The sequence below is a fragment of the Empidonax traillii genome, unplaced genomic scaffold, assembly GCF_003031625.1.
Source record: "Empidonax traillii isolate 1590-97213 ecotype Southwest subspecies unplaced genomic scaffold, ASM303162v1 scaffold147:size910788, whole genome shotgun sequence".
In the NCBI taxonomy this organism is placed as follows: domain Eukaryota; kingdom Metazoa; phylum Chordata; class Aves; order Passeriformes; family Tyrannidae; genus Empidonax; species Empidonax traillii.
The window spans coordinates 515,917-540,659 of NW_020955340.1; the positions used below are offsets into that span (position 1 = coordinate 515,917).

General features: G+C 38.6%; 2 long non-coding RNA genes across 2 annotated transcripts in view; one reads left to right on the forward strand and one right to left on the reverse strand.

The window, feature by feature from the left end:
• Positions 1–24,743, reverse strand: part of LOC114057794 — a 55,650-nt gene that overhangs the window by 721 nt on the left and 30,186 nt on the right. The window contains exons 2-3 of the long non-coding RNA XR_003571305.1: positions 16,447–16,510; positions 723–812 (exon numbers count right to left, since the gene is read on the reverse strand). This is a non-coding gene — a long non-coding RNA (uncharacterized LOC114057794). The remainder of the gene's footprint in view (positions 1–722; positions 813–16,446; positions 16,511–24,743) is intronic.
• On the forward strand, positions 749–12,030 carry LOC114057795. Its single transcript, XR_003571306.1, has 3 exons — positions 749–794; positions 9,672–9,747; positions 11,945–12,030. It is a non-coding gene; the product is annotated as an uncharacterized LOC114057795 (long non-coding RNA).

Consider the following 24,743-nt stretch of genomic DNA (forward strand, 5'->3'; position numbering starts at 1 on the left):
ACTGAGTGTTACTCTGCCATGCCAGATGTGCTCAAAACGCAGTGCACATTTGCCCAGATTAATCTACCTTAATCACATTGCATGCAGCTCCCTGTTGCACGCAAACCAATGATCTCGAAATGTCAATACTGTCCACTAGCCCACTTCAAACTAATTTTTCCAATTGGGTCAGTTTTAATTTGAGTCTTATCCTGCTGTTATGGGTCTCTGCCCCAGGCATTCTGAATTTCCGGTCTTGGTGAATGGAGGAGGCATTGCCTCTCTGCCCTTACACCATGAAATGTCAAATTTCAACATTAAAAAAACTGCACAAGACTCAGGCTGTTTCAGAAGGGCTGATCTGCAAAGTAACTGGAAGCCAGTTTAGGAGCCAGTGGTGCTGTTTGCAGAGGTAGATTATAACCCTTCTCGTGATAGCTGCTATTGCCACTGCCAGGATCACTGCTAAAAAGCTCCTGTGGATTGTCAGAGCAAACAACTAAATTTATTCTATTTAAATATATGGCTTTCAAAACTACAGCAGTTCAGGGTTGTTTTACATGGCATTCACTAATCAGAGTCACAAATGTGGCAAACTCTGAAAGAGGCCTGAGGCAGCAGAGCCTCAGCCGTTTCCATTGACTCTCATACCCCAAATCCTATTCCCAAAGCAATTTAGATACCTGTGGGTCCATGTGACTTAAGCCCAGAGCTCCTTGTTCGTTCTTGAAAAATGAACTCACGTCTTGTATCACTCCCTTCCCTGAAGCCAAAAGGCGCTCTCAGAAGATAGTCAGCTCTCAGCTCTTTCACTGGTAAGTGCAAGAAAGCATCTACAGACCAAATGAAAAAGTTAAAAGAAAATAAACTCATGGATTTATAATTAACATTTATTTTCTTATTAAACAAGTTTTCTTCCCTTCCTTTCAGTTGATTTAAACTGAAGGCAAGAAAGTGATAATAAAATTGATCTAGGATTTTTAGTAAGAAGGAGTTGTTTCCTGACATCATCTAAAAGGCTCATTCAAGTGAAATTAGGTCCATTTCTTATGCTAAGAGTTTTACTGGCATACTATATATATCAAAAAAGGAATCTGTACAAGGGCACGTAGTGATAAGACAAGGGGGAATGGCTATAAACTGAAACAGGGTAGATTCAGGTTAGATATTAGGAAAAAATTCATTACTGTGAGAGAGGTGAGACACTGGAACAGGTTGTCCAGAGAAGTTGTGAATGCCCCATCCCTGGAAGTGTTCCAGGTCAGGTTGGATGGGGCCCTGAGCAACCTGGTCTAGTAGGAGGTGTCCCTCTCCATGGCAGCATGATTGGAAGCAGATGATCTTTAAAGTCCCTTTCAACTCAAAGTATTCTAAGATTCTATAATACTCTGGGCTGGCTAAAAGCCACCCGAGCTGTCCTGAACCTGAATAAGCACTCTCTGGTTAGAGCAAGAGCAGATTGGCCTGTTTTCAACCAATAGGCGTGTCCAGGGACAGTCCCGGTATGCTGCAATTCAATTACAGCTTCAAACGTACCCTGGAGAGCAGTAGATTGCGGTGATGTTAACAAACAGCCCAGTAAGCTCTGAAGCCCTTCAGACACTTGTGGGATTTGTGGACCTAACAAACTTGCTTGCCTTTGAGCATTCAGACAGGCAGGCAGGCAGGCAGGCAAACACTATGCCACTTTTAGAAATGTCGAATCAAATCAAAACACTACTGAAAACTCCATAGAAGTCAGTAAGGAAATTCTTCTTCTGTTTGTTATTAATGGTTGCAAGATAACTTTTACTTATAGTGCCCTGGGGACTTATTCAGTAGGATGTAGTGACACTGATGAGAATGATTATTTGCATATTATATGCATAAATATTCTGGAAACTATCGTTCTGTGAAAAAGCTCTTGATAATGCATCAAAATACTTCCTGCATCAAAGTTATTCTAGACTCTCTCTCTTCGCATCACAAGCTATATTTGCAATGCTCAGAAGGTCTGACTGTATTCTTTATCTCACAGTAGCTGATATGCAGCCAATGTAAGAAATTTGTAGTTTGTATCTGGTATTCATATAGTAGCAATAATCTGCAAGGCATATTGACTTGTAGAAGATTTTAAAAAATCCCAAAGAAGCTGTGAGATTCTTTGACAGAATTAAAAAAAAAAAAAAAAAAAAAAAAAAAAAAAAAAAAAAAAAAAAAAAAAAAAAGATTCAAAAACTGCATTAATGGGCCATGGAACTTGCATTCAGAAAGGATAAAATAGTATAAGCAACAAAACCCTCAACATTTTGTGTAAACACATTAAAACATAACACATAATTTCTAGGTTGTGTATGAGCTCAGAAATATTTTAAGTAGTAAAAGACATACTTGTGTCCATAATCTCCAAAACAAATGTAAAAAAAATTTTATGTACCCAAGAGTCAAGTCAGACAGCACAGAACACACTGCAAAACCTCTGGTTATCATCTTCAGCTCTTTTACTCTTTCACTGGTACACCGAGTAAATATATTGGTCACAGGATGGTTTCCACAACTTCCTGCTCTCACTTTACACTAAGACCATCAAAATAGTGATTTAGTGATCAGTTAGATGTGTGAACTGGTCATATGACCTATAACAGAGCAATTCTTACCAGTAACCACTCACACTGGAAGGACCTTCTGTTTGCCCCATGAGCTCTTTTGCTTTGTGTTCTGTGTGTTAGACTTCTACAAATATTTGGCTTATTCAATTTTTTTATGTCTACTGAAAGTGAATTTTTATATATTTGAAGTCTGTTACACCAAACACAACTGACATAATTCTCCATCATGCTGCTTTGTTCTCTAAGCTCCAGGTCCCAGGGTCTAACTTTTCCCATAGGAAATGTGCAGTCCAAACTAGTTTTCAATGAATCGATAACATCTAATCAACAGAGCAGGAAAGACATCTCTAGAAGCTCATTTTAAATACCTACCACAGGGTGAAATAAATCTGTGCCATTAGGCATTCCTCTATGCCCATTACAGGCTTGGTTGCTCAGACCAGGCACCTGATTTCTGGTGTCTTAACACTGGGGAAACTGAGTACCACCATCACTGTACTCAACTGAACTCAGCTACAGCAGAGTTATATTTAGCCCATAACTAATTACGGAACACTGTTTTGGAGACTAAAAGTTTGGGAAACTTAAATACAGGCTTTCTGAAGCCAGTAAACCATTTTTAATTTTTTTTTAATGGGAGAGATATAATATCTTTATCTTGTGGGAGACACAGGTACAGAACAAAGGGCCTTCTTTATTTCTCCTGCAGAAAGCAATCCTCAGTGATATAACTCCTCAAAAGTTTTTGTATGCTGAAAAAGATTTTCTGGTTAACTCTTCTGGGCAAATTCATCCAGGGTGTATTAAGACAAATCTAGTTACACTGATCTATTACTTCTGTTTGAGCACTCAGTTTTCTTCAATTTAGAAACAACATAAGGGAGCAGGAAAATGTTTAAGCAATGAGACATGACATACTATAGCATGCTGTACTGTTGATTAATGTGTATCCCAGGTGGATGGGAAGTAAGACAAGTGCCTACACCATATGTGGCGAGTGCATTAATCAATATTAACGTGTAATAACAGGTACAGAGAGAGGGTACTGAAGAAGAGCTGTTTCTGGAGCCCAGTCCTGGTGTGATGACAATGGGGGACTGAATCTTTTTGACACAAGAAGTCAGCCTGACCTCTGAGGCTGTGACCTTATAAAAGCATGTATGTTTGATGAACACCATGCCACAGAATGTTGCAGATGCTAAAAGCTTACTTGGATTCAAGAAAAGGTAGGGCAAATTCACAGATCAGAAACATTCTTAGGCTCTAAATTCAAATAAACATCTCCAGGCCAGGAAGTCTCTGAGTTGGAAATGATTGAAAGCAGAGAGAGCCTAGGGAAGTACCACAAATCGTGCAACCTGGTTTTATATTCTTTCCTATACACCTCCTTTTGATGGTCACTGGGGACAGGACAGAGAGCTAGAGAGACATATGGTACAACCCAATTCAGTGCTCTTATAGTCTGGATTTTTATGACCTAAATTTACAACGTAAAACTAGTCCCCACTAAGTCTATGCAAGCTGTTCAACACTCAGAGTGAAACACTACGTGTAGCTGCATGCACATGTCCACTGATCAACTGAACAGCATCAAGAGTTTTGGGTAACTGCCTTATTGCAAACACTGGTAGGAATTTGGCACGATCTTCCACCACAGAGACCTGAGACCACAAAGCACGCACTGCCAGTGATGTAGGCACAGAGCCTTGAGAGGTACTGTCTGCCTGAAGGTGGAAAACCAGTCAAGAGACGTAAGTCAGTGCAGTATGAGGCGCTGCAGGAACCCCACAGCACCACTGCTCCAGACACAAGAGAAGAGTGGGATCCCCCCTTGGAATGAGGCAGCACCTCTTGCTCTCCACTGGGTTCAGAAACAGCCCCATTCTCTACCCTGCTGGGCAGAAATCTTATAACTCAACTGCCATGTTATGGAAACCAAAGAAATAACAACAACACATTGCCTATTGAAGCATATTAATATGCCCCACAGCAGTGTCTTTATGACTGTTAAACATTTACCCAAGATACTGAAATAAGTGTCTTTTTTATTTATGACATCCTCTCTAGACTGTCTGTTACTTCCAGCCCCTCCTACCAGCACAGGAACCAGAGAGGTTCAATAGCCCGATAGCCAAACAATGTCAACTGCCTATTTTCAAATTAAAATAAGCTTCTCTAATGCTTCTAATTTAATGTATTAATGCGCACAACAAAAGCAAATATCTTGGTTTGGCTTTTGTCTGATTCATGTGGTCCTGTGCTTCAAAATTCTTTTTGAGAGGTCAAGGTGGCTTCAAAGTTACTATTTCAGTGGCTAAGCTAAAAACCAGATTTGAATGCTGATCATTTTCCAGCACCATAATTTTGAATTTAAAGAAACTTCTCTTTTAAAAGAGAAGAACTCTAAAAACTGGACATGTCAGTAAAACGTCTCAGCTACGTTTCATCCTTTGTCTCCATTTTAGGCAACAAAAGGGAGCATCTGTAACTTACATCAAGCTATTAGGATCTGTCACTGTGTTGATCAATAAAGACCTCTCGACTTTACTTTACACTTCAGTCCCAAGCCTTAACTACTTGTTAGACAGCCTGTAATTTCAGAAAGGGAAAAGAGCACCTGCAGGTGTTGAATTAATGCACCATGGAAGCAGAACTCTTCAGTGTTGCAATGGAGCTAAAATCAGGCTTCTCTGGTATTGCTGACAGTATTCAGCTCCCAGTGTATTTCTAACTTTGAATACATAGGCTACCTAGTAATTTTGTCACATCTTGAAAGTAGAGCACGGAGAAAAAAATCCATTTAGACTGTTACAGCCATAGGACATATTTACCATTCACTAACAGACTGTTGTGTTGTGAATGGAGCCTGCTTTTCCAGTCACACAACACAGAAAGTTTCTTTTGCCTCACCAAAACTCTCGGAAGGAACTCAATAACAAAATAGCCACTTATTTCTAAGAAAAATAAGCAAAATTGTGATGTTAACAAAAAAATATTCTCAATAAAAGTCAAACTTTGGAAAAAATTTATCTGGAAAGAAAAAAGTTTTCTTTTTTTTTTTTTTAATTTTAAAATCAGAACTGAAACACTGTACTGGGTAATTTCAATGCCACTGATCCCATCGACTTTGGACAAGAAAACTGACATAGACAGTGAAGAAAAGCCACCACCGAGGCAGCTGCTTTTTAAACAGACATCTGCTCAGCTATGCCTCTGTGGGTCACATCTAGTTGCCGTTCCATATGTGTGACATTTCTGAGGCCAGATTGTGGCTTTATCTCCCAGTATATCAGTAAAGCCGTGAAAATTTAGATGTCTCACTAAGGCCATGTTGACACCTGTCTCTGCTACTATCCTGTACCATTGAGTCACCCCATGGGGAGGAAGAGGCAAACCTTCAGTATTGAGGTGGAGGTGAAGATGTCTGCTCAGTATTTTGAGTACAGCTGCTCTGTTCCCTGGAGCAAGTTTGCATGTCATGAATAGAGCTAGTCATCAAGGTGAGGTGATGTAGGCAGCTGCCTCAGGCAGCAGGCTGCCAGGGTGGAATTCAGCCTTTGCTGTCACTACAGCTGGAAACATGAAGGGCAACAGTGACTTCTAGGTGGGAGAATGACAGCCCTCATTCATGAAGCAACTACCATTCCTCTTTTCCTCTCAGCGGTGATAGATGAGGCTCCCCAAGGCATTCCCTCTATTTTATTTTGTCTTAGTTTTACTCCCCTCCTTGCTAAGAAATCTTAGATGCAAGGAGAGACTCTTCCCAGGTAACTGCTACAGATTTTGGTGTCTCAGTGAGTGCAACAGCTTATGCTACCTGTGACCTTCTGCAAAGCCAGGCTAGGCCAGGCCAGATGTTCTAGTTAACAAATCTACTTATTGTGTCAGTGAATATACTCACTGAAGTCTGATTCACAGTGTTCTTTAGTCAAAACAATGCTGATTAGATGGGACCTCCAGAGGTCATCTTGTTGAACATCCCACTTGAAGCAGGGCTACCAGAAGCACTAGATTAGTTTTGCCCAGCTATGGGCAAATATCAAACATTAGAGATGACTCAGTCTTTCCAGGTGACCTGCTCCAGCGCAACATTTACAAAGAGCAAAAGCTCTTTCCTAATGACAAACCTGAGTGCAGTCTCTGGCTGTTGCCCCTTGGTTGTATGACCTGCCACCACTGTAAAGCCCTGCAGTTGTATCATGTCTGTCATTGGCCTTCAACCATTCTGCCTTGTTCTAGGTGCAACCTCACCAGAGTAGACTGGGGAAGAGTAATTTTTATTAGTCTACCTGCCATACTCCTCCTAATGTACCCTGCATGGTGTGCCTCCCTTTCAATGAGGGTGCACTGTCACCTTCTATTCATTTTGGCATCCACCTGGTCCTTTTCAGCTGAGTTGCCACTTGGATAGTCAGCTCCCGGTGTTATCGGTGTGTGAGTTTATTTTAGGCAGAGGACCAGAGCAAGGATAAAAAAAGCCCCTAAATACTGCACATCCATATAAGTTCAAAAATAACATGTTCAGGTCCATTTATGTCCTTACTTCCCTCTTTTGTACTCACACTGCCCACACTAGGCTCTGCCCCATGTGATTATCAAATTCAGCTGCAGGAACTGCCAGTACCAGAGCATCCACAGATGTTTTTAAAAACAGGCCTAAAATCATGACCTTCCCAAATGTAATCAGGACAACTATTACTGGCTTGGTCAGTATTTATACATGTTCATATAGCCAGAGTGTACTAGGGTGAGAATGTACATGCAGTGCAGGGGAAGGAGTCTCCAGTATATTTCACTGCTATGTCCTCACAAGCAAGTAGTGAAGCCCAATAAAGGAGGATTTGTTGAGTGAAACAGTTAGTGCTGAGGTCTCACTTTACATTCTATGAGAATTTCAGAGTATTTTATTTCTGACTAGCTCCAATCTATTCCTATGGATTTGATCAGCCATGAACAGAGTAAATTAGGTGCAAACTAGGACCACTTCTCTCTTTTGTGCTCCAGAGGTACCCTCCTGATTTGAACTAAAATGCTAATGCAGAGGTACTTGTAGACTTTCTTCTTTGTGCACTTCCTGGCCCTATTCCTTGTGTCCCAATAACAAGAGCAGAGGAATCATTTAGGTTAGAAAATACCTTAAGATCACTGAATCCAACCATTAACCCAGCACTGCCAAGTCCACCACTAAACCATCCTAAGTCCCACATCTACATGGCTTTTAAATACTTCCAGATATGGTGACTCCACCACAGGGCAGCTTATTAATGGAAAGGGGAAAGGCAAGTATTGCATGAAAAGTACTTCTCATAGAACTCAGGCCTTCTGACTGAATATTCCATTTCTATCAATGTGTGTTTCATTTTACTTTCCCTAATATTAGCTTTGTTTGTGCTCATTTACTCATTACACATCTGTCATGGTTTTGCTGGTTCTTAAAAACTAAGCAGGAATTTTTTCCCTTCCCCCTGCCCACTTTGTGGAGAACTGTTAAATGGGCAGTTAAGAAGCACAAAAGAAGCTGCCTTTTAGTTAATGGCCCTCAGAATCTCACCTAGTGGAAAACAGGGGTGAGGAGTTCCTTCCTACATTTTTTTTTCCTCTTGTCTCCTGGGAAATGGAGGGGAGGAGTTCTGGCTGGCTGTTGAGGCTGGAACAAGATCAGAGTAGGAGCTCAGAGTGGTTTTTGTTCTTGGCTTCGCTGTCAGCTGTGGATTCTGCTTGGATTTTCATCGGAGAGGAACTGTTGTAGGGGGTTTTTCCCCCCTTCTCCATTCCCGTTTGTATCTTTCTTAGCAGTGATTGTTGTGCACATCAAAGGGAGAAAGAAAACTATACCACATGATTCGGTCAGCACGACAGAGTGAGTTTTTCCCCATTGGAGAGGAACTTTATTGAAAAACCCATCTTTTTTGTTTTCTCCAACACACCCCGGAGGGTGTCACTCAATGTGGCAATGACCAGTGATCCCACAGCGCCCCCTTCTGACCAGCCTGGAACACTGCAGGCTCTGCCTTTCCAGTGATCCAGCAGCACCCCCTGGTAGCTGGCACAGGACACTACAAGCTCTGCAGGTCCACTTATCCAACAGTGCCCCCTGTTGACTGTTGTAAGAATTGCACCAAAGGGTGCAAACAGAACTGTTTACTTTTTTCTTTACTTGTTTATTGGTTTGTTTTGAAAGGGATTATTTGTGGATATAGGAATATTGTTTGGTTGTTTTACTTGTTTTCTTTCATTGTTTCTGTCAATACACCTATGTCTTTTAATAAAGGGCTGTTATTTTTCCTTTTTCCACAATTTTTTTCCCCTCAATCGGAGCCTCTTAATTTCAGATTTACAATTGCTTAGAGGGAGGAGTTTGGGTCTTTCTCATACCTCATCCTCAGCAAAACACCTGTGTCTCATTTAAACTGAGACAATATCATTCAAAGAGAAAGAAAACAGATAAAAATGTTAAACATCGTTACATAACATGCCTTACTCTGAGACCCTGAGAATCAACATATCACTGCAATTACAAGCAAATTTCAGATGTTCAACACCATTTTCTTTACCTTGTGACTTCATTACAAGAACCATTATTGTTTCCTCCTCTGCCTCATGTCTCTTACTGCCTCGTTTTTATGCTTGTACTAGTGTAAGTTACATCATTCCTGAAGCATTTGAATGTTGCTCAGTTTATTTACCTCTAGTAGTACATTAATACTTTCCACTATGAAATGTGAGGTCTTAGCTATTCCTTGGAGATTATTGTAGTTCAATATGATAGTTAGAACTCTCTTACATTGTTAAAGTTAATGATCTGATACTTTACAAGACGAGACATTTCAAATCAAATTGATCGTATTAATAGTTTTATCGAGCAACCTCAACAGAAGTGCGTTGTTCCAAAATGTCCTCAAGCAAAGCCTTTACTGGCACATTAATGGTGACAGAATGTCCAAATCCATGGTAAGAGATACTTTTTATTTCTATAAAATGCAATTACAGATAGCCTAAAATTCTGTATTAGAAATTGGTAACCATACCCCTCTCTTGCAAAGCCCCACCTTGCGTGAGAATCTATGGATAACTGCTGCGTGCAAATCACATCACTATTGACAGATGCCCTGTTTCCAGCTGCCTGTGATAGAGAAGAAGAATAGCTGGTGGAAATGGGGTGAATAAATTAGCTTCTGAGGTACTGAAGTATTTGGGAGCCCATTTGATATTAAGAAGAAGGAAAGGTAGTCAGCATCTTGAAAAGTAAGACTTTTTCTAAGCAGTAAGATGCTATATCATTTCAAGTCTATGGGATAGGTGCTAGAGAGAATCTGGTGAGGAAAGCAACAGGGAAGGGAGCTGGGAAGAGCAGGTATACTATATGTGAATGAGTCAAAATAGGCCAGTTTCACAGTAATCATTTAAAGCTGTCGTGAAACTATTCACACTGTACTGACTATCTCAGTCTACTGGGCCTAAAAGAACTTATTCAAGTAAAGGTTTTCTCAGCTGGAGGAATGCTGCACTGACCCTCAAGCACATAATCAGAGGAGCAGTTTCTCACACAGATCACATGCTAAATTTAACAAACTTTTCTTCTCACACTGGCCATATCGTTTAGGTCAAGCTGAATGCCAAGTATCATTGAAAAACTGCAGAATTTTCAATTTTAAATTTTTTTTCCTTGCCAGATTGCCAAGTGATCCAGCTTGTGTTTCTGACACATTTAGACAGACGTCCTCTCTAAAGCTGCATACCTATATAAACAACTATGCTAATTAACTAATGCCACATAACTTGGAGCAGGTTCAATATGACTACCTGACACAGTTTAAGGTTTATTGATAAAAAAGAAAGTATCTTCTGCTGCATTACTTTGAGCATCCAAACAGCTGAAAGCTGAAGAGAGCTACAGTTCAACAAAATCTTCCATCTCCAACAGCCCTTCCCATTGTGTGTATTTGCCTAACATGACACATTTGGAGAAGAAAACCAGGGTCACATATGGTATATTATAATAATGAATTCAGCCTGCAAAGTGCTGTGCCAGACCATCACTAGAAGGTTCTACCTCAGGTGCTCTGACTGTTTTTCTCTGCTGATGGCAACAGTTTATCTCTACCGATAGCAATCTGAATTGCACATCATTGCCTCATTGTTAGACACCATAGTAGCCACAAGGCTTACACTCAGGAAATATACGAAGCAGTCTGATTACCACAGAATCATATAATGGCTTGGGCTGGAATGAAACTTCATCATGGAAGTTCACCTAGGTCCAACACCCCTGCCATGGACAAGAATACCTCCCACTAGAACAGCTTGCTCAGAGCCCTGTCCAATCTGGCCTTGAACACTTCCAGGGATGGGCCATCCACAGCTTCTCTGGGCAACCTGTTCCAGTGCCTCCCCAAGCTCCCAGTAAAGAATTTTTTCCCAGTATCTAATATAAATCTGCCCTATCATACCAAAGAGATATTTTGGATAAGCTTTGTATCTTGTAGCAGTGGTCAAAACTGTGGCTTGCAAGGGCTTGAATTTTTCAGCCTGTCTTCTCTTACAGTCTTTTCAAATAAAAGTGCAAGACAGTCCATGAGATGTGGCAAGTGTGCCCAGAACCCCCTGAAGCAAAAGGCTATCGGAGGCGAGAGCTGTTACACCTCCGAAAATATTAAGACCGTGGTCCACTCTGCTAGAAATCACACGCAGTGAGACAGAATGGACAAGAGAGAGAGCGAGAGAGAGAGTTTATTTCAGGGTGTCAGCTAGTTTATATGTGGTAGAGTATGAAATGTGTGGAATTTGGGAGGATTTTAGGGAGTTTCATGCAAGGGGATGTCTATAAATGGAGAAATTAAGCTAAACACAACCTAATATGGGTGAGAAAGACAGGGAAAAGCTATAAATTTTAACTGACAGGGTCCACTAAGCATAGAGGTTACAATCAGCAAATCAGGACAGGGCTAACAACAATTGAAACTGCAGATTACATACAAAGCAGGATTTTTTCTAACAACATTGTTACTAAATTGAACAAACATAACACTTTTATAACATGAAAAGCAGTCTCTGAGGTAGGAAGTTATTTGTTGTCCAGTAGTTTAGCTGCATTCCAAAGCTGTCTTCTCTTCAGTTCTCTTTTTCTTCAGAGGTTTTTCTCCACCATGAATATGCATCTTGCGGTGAACCTCCAACAAAAGGCTTTTGAGAGATTGCCTTAAAAGAGTAAGATTCTATCAAATCTTCTAAGCAGCCTTTAGTCACATAGAGTTTTGGCACCCTGCTAGATCAACAAATAGAAAAGGCAATAAAGACCATCCCAACTAATAGGGTAAAGAAGCCTACAAGGTAAACCCTTCTGCCGTTTCTTCTATGTTTTGCTACTTTCTCCCCAGGTACAAATGATTTTCTGTGCCTACAATTTTCAAGAGAGAGACTTCAAAAATGTGTATGATGCAGCAAAGTTTGCTTTGCAATCCAGCAAGGTCTGCAGCTGAAAAATGAGGCAGCAGCAATCATGGAAGAACTGCAGACAATTGTTCCACAGCCGCTGTTGCTGAATTGTAAGCCCGCACTTGTGAAGTAAAAAATCTATCTCAGATAATTGACATTTATTTGATTGAAACAGCAGGGTGCCCTCCATCAGAATGGGAGGAGACCATATGGAACAACAGTATGAGTGGAGATAATGTTTGTCTGCTGAGTGTGTCAATGTGTTTAGAGATTATTCATCGGGCTCTAGGGATTCCAGTATGGTAATGTTTCAGCTAAATTAGAATCAGATTAATTGCTCTAATCTAATGGAAAGACAATGTTTATCAAATTATTGCTCCTTCACCACACGATATTGCGGTGTCATTACTCTTTGAGTTTAAAAAAAAAAAATCCAAAGGCTTTCTTGTATCACATCTGCTCATGAGCTACTTAACAGTGCTGATTTTTCCACAGGAGAGTTAAAGCAGTTTATAACTCTATGAAGAAATTAATGAATTAGAGTAGAAATCTTGCAGAAGACAAATTCTCCATATTGTGGGTAGACCTTAAACTACATTAATTGGAATGACTTTGCCTTATTTTGAACTTTTTTTAGAGGGATGTAATTTTGCTCAAATGTTGATATTTCTTTTCCTGTTTAAAATTTTTTCCAGTTGAATGAAGTGTTGTAGGGTTTTTTTCATAAGTAGCACTACAACTGAAAAATACAGTTAAAAAAAAGAATGTTTTCCTCATTTTGTTTTACATCCTTTAACTTCATTTTCATCTGAAAATTGCAATGAAATGACCAAATAGACTGAGTGTGCAGATAAGATGCCTAAAATCCTTCAGATATACTTGATATTATTTAGTGCTTAGTGTCATTTCAGATCATCTGCCAAATACTGACATAGAGGAGACACAGAGCTCTTCAGCTCCTTCAAAATGCAGAGCAAATCTGCACTGCAAGTGCTGAGTACCTCAGACAGCTTGAATGGTGCAATAGCCTCCAAAGATGTCTTTTAAAAGCTGATTCCAGGTTTCTTACCCTTGGTATTTTAGAATATTTTCAGAATATGGTATACGTACTAAATCAAAACATTAAAATACTAGTCCTTTTAAAACTTTATCTAGTAAGCACAATCATCCAAAGGGGTAGAAGCTTGAACTATTCTCAGAAGGGCTAATAAATACCAGGAATACCCCTCCAACCTGATTTTCCACAGTGTTGTGCTGACTTGATGCTACTGAAAAGCCCTGGGATTCACAGGACTTTGTGTATTAAACCAGAACAATAGAAGATAGTCAGGCACTTCTTCTCTGCTTAATTTATAATAGTGACACTGTGTTTCTGAGGCATTCTAGGCTACGTGTTTGAGAGCACTGAACAAATATTTTCTAGGCTTCTATAGTAACTAATACTTGTTCCTGCCCTAAAAGGGTCATATATCCTCTCAAGACATATTTCACTGAAATTCTATTTAATAAAAGTGAATACCTTTGTTAGCAAGTGTTCATAATGCCTATTAAAACACATGGTTTATAAAAGTGGGCCAAACACAACTGCAAGAGTGATTGAACACTGAGCAGAAAGCAGTGCTTACACATTCTGTGCCCAGTAGGTTTCTCTCCCAGGTACAATCCTGCACAAAGATGCCAAGTGTTTGAGGCACAGACGTGTGGTGTCAGGGCATTTGTTTTGCTAATATTTTAGGATTCAATGTTTCCATAACCTATTTCCCTAATCATTTTCCTCAGACATGTAAAACTACGTTTTCTGGCACTTATGGAGATACAAACTCTCCTTCAATCTTTCTTATTTGTGAGACACTAAAAGTTCATGGCAACTCTCCCACAAAAGGATTTGAGTTCTAAGCCTTACTTTATAAAACATAGATCAAAGTTGAAATGACATGTAAATTGGGCTGCATAAACCAGATGCACTCTGAAGCCATGATGACAAAGCCCTAAGTACTTGCTCTTTTCCAAGTTCCAACGCAAAACTTTTGTTAAACTCCTTTGGCTACCTAGTTTTTTATATATCTGTTCGAAACTAATGGATCATCTGCTCTCTTTCCTGGAGTTTTCCCACTTTTGAAGTGAGTGAAGTTCCAGAAAGAGCCACGGTCTCTGGCAGACAGACACTCACTCCGTCATCACTCAGTTCTTGGATCTAACTTCATACCTTTTGTTCTGAGAGCTTCAACAGCAGCTGCCCCATTGTTTGCTCTGCCATAGGAGATGTGAACCACCAGTCCAGCCACTGCCTGCTGGGCTCCTGAGATCTGTACAGCACGAAGATCTACAGCCAAGTCATGCTGGGCATGGGAAGACACTTCTCACATCTATATAATCTAAGGATGATGGGACTTTCTGAGGAATTCTGTGACTCACTGAATAACCCACAACAGGAAGACACTATTCAGGAAAAATGTTCTAGCTTAGTATGGCTCTATAAGCTTAGAAATACAGATGGTTAATCTAAATACTTAATTTAAATAAATGACTTATTCATGATCTTTAAATTATCCACTAACATTATTTGGAAATGATTTAAAGTAGCTGTAGTCCCACACAGAAGAAATTGTAATGTGCTGTTGGGGTACTTTTGTTGGTAAAATATACGGATTTATCTGTTTTGAAGTAAAAAAATGTTGCACACATAGGACGCTCCATGTGGTAATGAATTAGAAGATTTGCAAAATAGCAGCAGGGGATAGTGTTTCTGAAGAAAAGTCCTTTACTAAAGTCTGCAGGGTACTTCAAAATTGCTATTATTCCTATCTATTAAAAATCACAGTGTTAAAAATGCATAGAATGCTCTACAAAAAGATTAATGTTATGATTTATTCCCTACTGCAAAGAATTTAAAACACAGTTCTGCCTCCAGAGACACTGTTGCCATACTCATGGAAGCCTGAAGGACCCAACAAAGTCAATAGAAGCTGCAGCCTATGACAAAGGACACAGCTGGGTGTTGATTTTATATAGGTAAAACTAGCAAAGAAATGTGAGAAAATCAAGATATTCAGGTCTGAGAATTTTGACCCTGACTCCTCTTATAGTCTGGCTTAATTGCACTGCATGAAATTCTGCCCTCATTGGGAGTCAATGGAAGTTTTATCACCTATTTAAATGCAAATTCAATCGACTTCAAGGAAGCTTCCCCAGTTTAGTCAGTATGTGTACACATATACGTATATTTGAAAGAAACTATATGAATGAATTTTGGAGAATGGAACTGTTTGTTTTATTTGATTTTGGCAGTAGAGTTTTCTGGCACCCAATCTTTGTCCAAACTGATATACACAAAGACTCATCCCTCTTCGGTTTATATACTCAAGCAATGGGATAAGACTCCCAGATAATTAATTTTGATTACAGTTTTATTCCAAGTTGTCATTCACACACGTATACAAAGTTCATAAAAATATGTGGAGTTCTCCACAGAAAGTCAGAGGTAGCTTTAGACCCAGGAATAGCTGCAGTGAGAAGAAAATAAGGTCTGCCACCCTACTTATTTTCCTGTGCTATTTCTTCATTGTTTTGGAGCTTTACCAGCAGAGCAGAAGCCTGTGCTGGCATGACTCGGTAAATATCTCACAACTTCAGTATTCAACCATGATATCTGGAGAGCCATCACAAACTGTTGCATCAATATGTATATATTGTAGTAACATTTTCAACTCCATATAACTTTTTTAGTCTCTATCATAGATAGGTAAAGTACCGAAGTAAGATATTTTATATATGCTATACAGGCAGCAGAGTAGTGCTGCAACATAAGGACAACTTTCTACTGCTCATTTACTCAATTTTTATCTAATTATAGCAAATTATAACACCATTTCTGAGCCAACAATATTGTTGTAACTGATTTTCTGCTTGAGCTGTACAAACACTAAAAAACACCTGAAACTGGAAAACTCATGTGCTTAATTGAAAAAAAAACAGTTTGTGGTGAACAAAATGTGCCAAGGTTTTTCACCTGGAGCACATTATTACAGCTGTTAATAAAACCTGTTTAAATAGCTTTCATAATACATGAGAAACTGCTCAAATAGCTCTGGATGCAGCTCTTTAGCTCTGTTTCATGGCAGTAACCTAGTGATTGCAGTAGAAATAAAGTGACCACATATTCAGTATTGCAGGACTGGTGGGTCCTGTAAAGGGATAAACATTGCTCTTTGTCACAGTTGCAGACTTCGAAAGACACACTTGTACTTTGCATCCGTGTCTCAAAAAAAAAAAAAAAAAAAAAAAAAAAAAAAAAAAAAAAAAAAAAAAAAAAAAAAAAAAAAAAAAAAAAAGTAAAGAGAGCCCACAACACTTCTTCAATTGATTTGCCCTTTGTCACTGTCACAGATATGTTTTCCCTATTTTGACAGGTAGTTGTAATTCTATTAGCAGCCCATCGACTTACCCATGAAATCGATCTGTGTTGGGCTAGCTGGGTCTTCTTAAACTAGGTGATTTATTGCTTCTGCCTGCTAAAAAAAAAAAAAAAAAAAAAAAAAAAAAAAAAAAAAAAAAAAAAAAAAAAAAAAAAAAAAAAAAAAAAAAAAAAAAAAAAAAAAAAAAAAAAAAAAAAAAAAAAAAAAAAAAAAAAAAAAAAAAAAAAGGAAGAAAAAGAAGGTCTTTTGCCTCCATGGTGAACAAAGTACCTAAACAGTGTCTGAAAATGAATAATTTTAGCTTGGCTGCTGGTCGTCCCAGTGGCAGATGAGCTGTAACCTCTCACTGACAGTTTTGCTGAGATGCCTGCTGATGCCGACATGTATAAATGATTGTCAGTTTCCCTTATTAACTTACCTGGCTGCCTCATGTATAAACTAGAAGATCTCATTCACCCTAAATGTCCTCAGCATCAATCTATTGTGTTTACCTAATTTTGTGATTTCGCACTGGGCTGCCCAACTGCCTGGAACTGGAGAACTGCTTGAAATCCATTTAGTGTTTATTTGCTCCAACAGACAGAAAATTGGGGCACATAAGTGCATCTACCACTGTTGGCATTCTGGTTTAGGTCAGAGAAACAGGTTAGCATCATACTCTTCTTATGCAGTGGCACTTGAAGAATGATTTACCTAATCTAAAATGATGTCCTAGAACTTTAGATGATGTCCTGATACCTGTCTTGACTTCATTAATTCTTTCTTCTTTCCTCCAGATCAGAAAACTAAATTAGTTTTCTACTTGCCAAAAAGAAAGTTTAGTTGTTGCAGATTTTGGTATGGAGCTTTTCCATTATCTGTAAATACAAATTTTTGACCGTGGACACAAAGAGATGAAGATTTTTGTGTACTTGATTATCTTAACCAAAAGTCTGTTCGTATCTACTTTTCCTAATAGGCTGTGTAATCAAGGTAGAGATTTAAAGAAGAAGAACTACTCTTTAGTACCTCTCCTTTTTACATAATGATAGGTAGGGTCATTCATTTGTTCATCAAGCACGTGCAATTGGTAAACGAATCCCAAACTAATTTTATGCCTACTAGAAAGAGTTAAAAGAGTAAGTAAAGAGATGTTGTATTGTAGACAGTCACCAGGAAGAAAGCTGACTTATCTAAAATGTTGCAGTAGCGAGTTATTTTTCTTTCAGTCTTCTTTTCTTCTGACTCAAGTCAAGATCCATTATGAATCTAAAAGATCACCTTAATGCTGACTCAAAAGGTCAAAAGGGGGAAAACAAAAATAACCCAGGAGTTATGTGACTTTTAAAAAGGAGAAAGATGCCTAGAAAAAAGTACATAAGTATGCACTGTAGATAAAGGAAGAAAATTCAATAACATGCACTTAAAATGGAGCTAAATAGCACTGCTGGAGGTGGATATTAAGGTTGATACACTATACTTAATGAAGAGAAAATATACCAAATCAAAGACTGAGATGAGTAGGGAAAGAAGGAGATGTCTTGCAATACCTCAGAAAAAGCATCTAGGGCATCTGGGCTCTATTTAGTTCTTTCAAATATTAAAGCCAAAAGAAAAATACAGACCACAGCTCAAGCCAACACCTTTTAGAAAGAAATTGGTGGCAAGAATTTGAACAAACTAATAGAACTTTCTCAGGATAGATTACACTGAAATAGAACAGTGATAACAATACTTGTAAATTAAAGAAACATTACTAATTAAAAAAGCAAAGCCTGAACAAAGGCAGTAGGCAAAAAGAAGGGTGCATTCAGGATGTTCTTGATAAAACTGAATTGGGTTACTCATTATTACAGGAGAAGTTGTCCTTTTGAGAATCTACAAAATGCAACATTATTTGCAGAAGAAACCTTTAGTAATACTGATAAATGAAACCACACAGGGGTCTTTCCACAGAAAACTAGGACTTGCCAGCCCTGGCAGTTGTCCAGTACAGCATTTGACACTGACTTCACTTGAGTTTCAGCATAGAATAGTTCATTGACCTCTAATAGCAAGGATACTGTGAGTTGGATTTAGTTATAGAAAAAATAGGTTCTAAGGGAGAGTGTGTTGCTGCTGGAAGGTCACAAAAAATTCTTCTCCCTTCCTTATCTTTTCCCAAAGGAAGGGACCACAAAGCAAACCTGTTTTTTTCTTGTCTTAGAGATGTATATAAGGATGTAACACTGGAAAAATGAGGTGAAGAGGTCATAAATGTTAAGGTAGCAGCAGGGCGTGTAAAACCTAGGGGTGGAAGTAAACTATAATGTATCAACTTTACATAATTAAAAAAGGCAGCAAGTTCAAAATTAGTAAATGGGCATGTGGACAACAGAACCAACTCTACCAATACTTGAGATACATTTTTGCCACATGAGGTATTCATCATACATCCTTGAACAACAGGCTTCTCTTATAATGGTAAAGTTTAAAGATCACTTCTACCTAACTTGGATATCTGACTTTTGCCTATATTTTATGTACCAAAAGTGGTATTCATCTCACACTTAGGTCCAGCAGCATACTGCATAAATGAGTACATCTGACTTTATCGGAGGAGTTCAGAAAGCAACTTTTTCAGCCTGTGTTTGGTCAGATGAATAAATTCCATTGATCTTGATTGGTCCAGGTTAGATCGGCAGTGACCACAACAGGAAACTTGGCACCTATTCAGTAGTGAACATTTCCACCTAAAATCATTCAAAAGTAGTGCTTAAAAAAAGTGCCCGAGCTCACTGAGTACTGGAGACATGTCCTCTTGAGGGATTTTAGGCTTAATTTAAAAGTTTAGAGAAAAAAACTTGTTAGGGCTGGTAAGGCAACAATGCAGAAAGTGATTAATGAGGAGCTATAATCACCGTGCGCTTGATTTGTTTTGCAACACAGAACAAATCCTCAAGTTAGGACTGCAGTAAACCTCATCCAACTTTTGAAGGGAATACAGTGTGTTTGTCTTCACTGAACTGTATCCTCAACATACAACAGCTAATTAAAGACTCCAGAAGTCAGTAAATACTTTGACAAATATTGATATATAAGCCTGAGATCCTCACTTGGCTAGTTGGCTGTCTTGTCTCATTTACTTCAGTGATGCTGAAAATGACTGTGGTGATTTCATCATCTACAGCTCCTAATAAAACAGCTAGCCCAAGATGTATGAAGATGATCTTTCTGGTTTAAAAACTGAAGAAATTACTTCTGACTAAAGAAGAAAAATGGAATCACTCACTGTACATGTCTACTATTGTACATTATCTGGGAAGAATATTTCCCAAAGTCTTTTTCATTAAAATGAACAATAAAGCAAAGGATCTAATTCAGAGCTGACTCACACCAGAGAAATATTATGAAGAATTTGACTCTGCTACAGTCAAACTATTTACAACACCTGGATTAGTCTGGTCTAAAATATTTAAAACATACTTAGTTGGATGCTTACAGTCTGATTGCTCACATTATCATGTATAATTTACATGCTGAGGAATATTTTTCTATCTGTTTCGTCAATTCACAGTGCCATTGGCAGCAAGTGTCTAGATACCAATCATTTTTCAAATTACAACTAAAGTCTAACTATGTTTTGAGTTTTGATTATTTTTCTATCCACCTGATGCTAAACCTACCCAAAGGTTATAAACATGACATAAGTCAGCAAGCAAAGGTACATAATTAAGACACATACAAAACACCCCATGCAGTAAATATTTAATTATATTATTACCTGGGTTTATGTTACTAAATTGCTACACAATTTCATATATAATTGATTTTCCAAGAAAAATATTACTGAAGTGATTCTGTAGTTCAAAACAGCATGAACTTAATAATACAGAAACAATTTCTATCTCACAAACTATAGTGCTGCATGGGATTTGTATGCTGAAAAAACATTCTTTCATATTAACAGTAGTTTTGAATGTAACATGAAAACTCAATGACTTTTTTTCTCTTTATTTGTTAAGAAGAATACTAACAGGGCCTCCTGTGAGGATATATTTTGTAGGTGCTTTTGCAGATTATGAAAATAGCTGTGAGGAAATATTCAGATAAAGAAAAACAAAGCTCCAGGTAGCAATAGGTTTCATACTGAGTTGATAAATGCAATTAGGGATCAGAAAGATGAACAATTACTTCAGGCGAGTTTTGATACCAGAAAGCAATATCAGATGATTAGGAAACTGGAAAAATATCATCTTTTTCCTATTGCAGAAGCACTCAGTAGCTTCAGCACAAGTGAGAAAACCATTGTGCTATAGCAATGGATATTGCATGCCCTGAAGTGTTCACAGGCTCAGTAATCAAATATGAGCCTAAAGGAATACCTGCCTGATCCTGCGAAGCTAAAAAGCTACATTGCCCTGGTACAATGAAAGGAGTACTGAGAAGAGTTAAAATGAAGGACATTTGAGGGATGTCCTCCTTGGCCCAGAGAGTTTGAGATGGGTGGAAAACATTTCTTTCCCTAGCGCAGGAGAAAAGCATGGGTGCACTTGCCACCACTACAGTTCTGATGTAAAGTAGATGTATCTCACAGCCGCTTTTAATGAAGGAACTATGAATGTACCGATGTTAATATATTGCCAAACCAATTATAGCAATATCACAGGGTTTGTGTTACTAATTGCCAATATTTCTTGTCTAATTGATTCTCAGAGAGCAATATTGCCAGTAGCATTCCACTGCTGCTGTCAGATGCTGAGAACCTCAGCACTACCAACTGCTGCCCACAGAGGATGCTCAGCCTCCCCCAGACTGTGAGGCATGGGATGGTTTTCCCCAGCCCTACACAGCTGAAGCTTTTGTTTTTGAAGAAAAATTAATCTGAACTTGGTAACTTTACCTCTGATTTGGCCTCTCACAACTTGGAGAAAAAAGGAATGGGATAATAAATAGTGTGCTGATTAGCTAAGCATACTAACTCAGTTTTTTTTTCCATTATATGGCTAATGGTCTTTTCTGAACAGGCTTGATTCTTGTATCTGTTTGCATTAGAGTCAATTTGTGGTATGAGATTGGTATATTTATTGAATGCTACACCCAGCTACAAAGTTAAAACTATGACAAGCTTCTATGAATTTAATTACACTACTGTGAGACACAGTCTTGTATAGATGCTATAAATTAAGTTTAGCAAATACGATTGGTGTGACAAATGGTTAAATGGAGGTTACCAGCTCCATGAAGTTGCTTCAGTAATTTCAAAAACTTTATGGACTGTTGTTTTGATCTGAGTTGAATAGACTTTTCAGACTTGCTTATTTCATGCAGGTAAGCATTCAAAATCAAGTCAACTTTACCTAAATATGTAAGGCTAACATGAGCCTGGATATGTGCAAAGTTGGAGGCAGGTTAGTATTCAGTATCACTGAGCACTGTATGACTGTGCACTGGTAACTCTTTAATATATTTGACACTACAGAATTTTTTTTTTCACTTCTAAAAATACTTAGTATTCCAAAAAGCAGAATAAATTTGATAGCAGCACATATTAGCAGCCTTTTCTATTTTGTCTAAGCCCTTCTGCTCTAAGTGCTACAGACAGTTTCTCTCTTGTTCCAATATGTAATTGACAGCTCTGCCCAATGTCCTTCTCTACCTTTTGATTTTTTTCCCCTGGCTGCTAATAGCATGCACCATTTTATATAGCCTCAGTCTATTAACCAAGTGCCTGACCTTGTGGAATGCTGAACACCTGCTGGAATACACTCAGTGCCCATAATTCTCAATGATTTCATTAGAAGGAGAGAGAACTTGTTCTCTCCCAGGTCATTTAGGCTGACCTCACTAGTAAAGACAGAGCTCTCGGTGAACTCCTGCAATTCCAGAAAGTCAGACCTACATCAGAGGTAACTGCTTCCAGAGCATCCCACTTGGAACTGATGCCAAACAACATAAGGGTCAGGAAACAGAAATTAGGAGCACAGCTATTCTTCGTTCCTCACATAGTCAGTGGAGGGAAACGTTAAGATGTGCCCCACTGGGTCTCACCAGTAACCCATTTACCCCAGTATCATGCTTCTGACTTGTACAAGACGAGTAACACTACTAAGGAAAACACACAAGCCAGGCTACTTTCTACTGCCCTTTCTTCATGTACTCCCAGCACCCACAGCTGTTGCTGTAGGTGTACCAGAAAGTAGTTCCTGCCTCTGATACTGGCCTCTGGATCCAACAGCACAGGACTTGGTGAATACCAGCAGTTGTGCCTTTATCTTATCTAGCACCTTAGTGACCTCAGAAATCGAATTCTTATCCTACCTCAGCCTTTTCCTCTCCAGCTGAAGTATCTCACACCTTCTAACCCTTCCTCATCAGGCAGCTGCCCCAGATTATTAATTATTCTGCTCACCCTTCTCTGCATCTCTTCTAACTCTCCCATGTCTTTCTTGACATAGGGCCAGATGCTCATGATGATCAAAAATGGGGCACACCAAAGGTATAAGAGCAAAATGGTGCATTCTGCCTCTTTCTGAGTGATGGGGGACCTGAGCTGCCAAACTTTATGTTCATGTTAGTGACCTACAGCAGCCATGCACATCCAAGCCAGTCACCTCAACCTCTTTTAGGAAGTAGCCCCCTGCAGACATGAGTCATGCCTCCTTGGATTGAGGTATGGCAAGGAGCAATCTAAGTGATGGAGTCCTGAAGCCTCCTGCAGTGGATTAAAATTTGTTTTGACCCAGGCAGATGTTAGAGAAAAAAGGGAGATGTTCTCAGCGTAGGTTCATCTAGGCTTCAGGTTTTCTGGGCAGGTGTGGCTTGAGCTAGACTTGGTTAAAAGGGAGGTGTTTTATTAAAAAAAAAAAAAAAAAAGCATTTGAAGCATTAAGTTTGCATAGTGATGTGAATGAGAATATGCACTAGTGATAAAGGAATACTGAAATATCCTCTCTAATGAAGACTGGGACTAAAGAAAAAACAATGAAAGGATGAAAGACAGCTAAATAACAATTTCTTTTGTTTTTCCCTTTTCTGGAGAGTATGTTTTTCATTTCAGGGATATGACTAGTTTATAATGAAGTGTGGGAAGTGACAGAGAGAAGAAAAGATTGAGTGCTAACTGCTGTACCACCAATTATTTTATGCCCCATTGACTTCTGTAAGAGTGATTCTGACTACTGTAAGAGTGATTCTTTCTGCTTTAGTTTACAGGCATAAATTTGGCACTACTCAAAAAAATAATTTTGAGGATTCAGTTTTTTTTAAAAAAAAGGGAGAAAGAGTTAGTATATGAAGAGATAAAATACTACCATTGCACTCCAATACAGCCTTGTTTTGAGTGTCCTCAAAGCCTGAACAGTGAATTAACCTCCAGCAACACACTTTATGTGTAATTTATTAGGTACCTTGTTTTGGTTTTAGTGAAGTTTCCTGTGAAGGAGGACGTTATAATCAACTTCGGAATAGAGTTAGTCACAACCTCTACCTATGGACACACAACCATTGTTCCATAATATTTATTTACTGGCTTATTTATTTGCAATTCTCAGGGTAGCAAACTAATAAGCTCCTACTAGGTCATTGAAAGTGATATTATCCTTTCAATGGCATCACTAAAACTAAAGTTCATGTAATAATGAACTCTAAAAGTTTAAAAGCCTAGAATTTGCAAAGATCAAAGGTGAAAGCTAAGAAGTACATATTAGAAATAACACCAGATGGTCCCATAATGAAAACAAATGAAAACACAAGGAGCTTGTAGTTTATGACTTAAGAGGGCCCTTCCAGAGAAATAAAATCTTGTATTCACTATGTAGTAATGATTCGTATCAAATTCTCTAAATAAACAATATCAAATTCTAATAGAAAAAAATATTTGCAAATTGATTTGGTGAAATGTAAGATGTATTTACCAGCAACTGTTTGGTCTTGTATTGTTTGTTAGCTACAAATCTGTAGAACAACATTCACCTCGTAATATGATAGCACATGTACCAATGTTCAGTCACAAATGCAGTGGTGGTATCTATCATGGGCTGCTTTGCTGGACAATACTCCTGCTTATCAGGTCCAGCCAAGCCTGTTGCATCCTTCCCAGCAGATGTAAAATAAGCAATGAAGAATGGCAAGCAGCACGGCTTATGCCAACTGCTATGCCTTATGTTCCTTTCTCTTCCCATTTGTAACTGAATGAGTAAAACCAAACATCAGTGTAAGCAGCACAGCTGTCCACATGCACTGTTTACTCTGCTGTTCCTTTGGGTTTTTGAGGGTTTTTTTGCCCTAACTCTAGAGAGGGTTAGGTTGGAATATTACACCACTTTAGAGTTGAAATACAAAGAAATGTATGAAAATGTTTATTACT